Genomic DNA, 2,162 nt, shown 5'->3' on the forward strand with positions numbered 1-2,162 from the left:
TACAACCATGTGCCACCATGCCCGGATCATTTATTAGTTTTTTTTTAAGTAAAAAGCTTACTTTAAACTAAATACAATAAGCCGGGCATGGTGGCACAGGCTTGTAATCCCCGCGCCTGGGAGGCTGAGAGAGGAGGATCACACAGGTTCGAAGCCAACCTCAGCTACTTAGTGAGGCTCTCAGCAACTTAGTGAGACCCTGTTTCCAAATAAAGTATAAAATAGGTCTGGGAGTCTAGTCGGAGGTGGAAAGCCTCTGGGTTCCAACCTTAGTACCAAAAAATAAAAAATAAAAAATAAACTAAATACTATATATTACTGTTCATAATAATATATAGTAAGTTATCATCTTATAAAAATATACAGCAAAATCTTATAAGAAACTGAATGGATAAAGCTTGGCAGTTCTCTTAAAGTAAAAAAACACACCGTAAAACTGTAGCTGTTGACTAAGTGCCATTAATTTCTTTTAACTCTGTTTTTTTCTCCTGGTCTTCTGTTACCCTTTCTGTGGGTCTCTTTTTCAACCCCTTCATTTTTCTGGTTTGTAGTTTGCTTAGGTCTTGTTTCTGCATATGAATTCTTTAAAAGTATGATGGGAGATGTTTTTCTTCTTCTTTGGTTTCAGAGCTTTAGGCATTTTCTTTTTCTTTTTTTTTTTTTTTTTTTTTTGGTGGTACTGGGGGTGGAACCCAGAGGCTTTCTACCTCCAGGCTATACTTCCAGACCTTTTTTAAAAATATTTTATAGAAACAGGGTCTCACTAAGTTGCTGAGAGCCTCACTAAGTAGCCGAGGCTGGCTTCGAACCTGTGCGATCCTCCTGTCTCAGCCTCCCAAATGTGGGGATTACAAGCGTGCGCCACCACGCCCAGCCTTAGGCATTTTCATAGACAATTTATAAAGATCATCTGATGCCAAGTGTCTTCTCCTTAGAATGAGATCCAATGCAGGCCCCATCTCTTCCAGTTCAATCCGTGGTGTTCTGCAACCAGGCTTCTCCAACAATAACTTATAGCTTCGGAAATAAACCTTCCCATTCAGTGCAGTGAAGGGCAGAACGTAGTCTAATCCAGCCAGGCGGATATTTGATACTGTGGGGCCTTCAGTCATATCCAGGACATGGTAGTCATACATACGGCCAATTACTCGATTATTTGGCCACTTCTTATTATGGGAACCAAACGTGAATAAAGAGCAATCTGACTTTTTTGAAAAGAATTCCAGTGACGTCTGATACTCAAATGGTCTTGTAATATTTTTTTATAGAGAACGCCTTATGGTTTTTTCAGTGCACACACATCTCTAAGTACTTGTGTCACTGTTGCACTTGCATTCCTCCCTTTAATCAGCATAGCACTCAATATTTTCACTGGGTTTTGGTTCTCTCTTCTCAAGGAATCTCTTGGCTCTTTTTGTTTTTGGCTTTACGACTCAATCCAAACATCCCTGGCTACCACGGCCAGACCCAGGAAGATGTGCACCCCGCGGTTGCAGGGACCAGTGTCCATTTATTAGTTTTAATACTTTTTTTTGCAATACTAAGGATGGAACCCAGGGGCATTCTACCTCCAAGCTACACTCCCAGCCCTACTTTTTTTCTTTTATTCTTTATTTTGAAACAGGGTCTCCTGAGTTGCAAAGGGCCTAAGTAGTTGCAGCTGTCTCAGAACCGCAGTCTTCCTGTCTCAACCTTCCAAACCCCAGACCTAATCTTCCTTCCTTCCTTCCTTCCTTCCTTCCTTCCTTCCTTCCTTCCTTCCTTTCCTCCTCCTCCTCCTCCTCCTCCTCCTCCTCCTCCTCCTCCTCCTCCTCCTCCTCCTCCTTCTTCTTCTTCTTCTTCTTCTTCTTCTTCTTCTTCTTCTTCCTTATGGTACTGGGGATGGAACCCAGGGGCATTTTACCTCCAAGCTACACCCCCAGCCCTTCCTTCCTTCCTTCCTTCCTTCCTTCCTTCCTTCCTTCCTTCCTTCCTTCTTTCTTTCTTTCTTTCCTCCTCCTCCTCCTCCTCCTCCTCCTCCTCCTCCTCCTCCTCCTCCGCCTCCTCCTCCTCCTTCTTCTTCTTCTTCCTTATGGTACTGGGGATGGAACCCAGGGGCATTTTACCTCCAAACTACACCCCCAGCCCGCTCTTTCTTTCTTTCTTTCTTTCTTTCTTTCTTT

The 2,162-nt window shown here is 43.1% G+C and overlaps 1 pseudogene across 1 annotated transcript; it reads right to left on the bottom strand.

Moving 5' to 3' along the window:
• Positions 1–449: 449 nt before the first annotated feature.
• LOC308278978 (ribosome production factor 2 homolog) lies at positions 450–1,427 on the bottom strand (annotated as a pseudogene). The gene is made up of 2 exons: positions 869–1,427; positions 450–630 (listed from the first exon to the last, which is right to left on the bottom strand). The product of its transcript is annotated as a ribosome production factor 2 homolog (transcript).
• Positions 1,428–2,162: the final 735 nt, after the last annotated feature.

Source organism: Muscardinus avellanarius (genome assembly GCF_963383645.1).
Source record: "Muscardinus avellanarius genome assembly, chromosome: X".
Classification (NCBI taxonomy): domain Eukaryota; kingdom Metazoa; phylum Chordata; class Mammalia; order Rodentia; family Gliridae; genus Muscardinus; species Muscardinus avellanarius.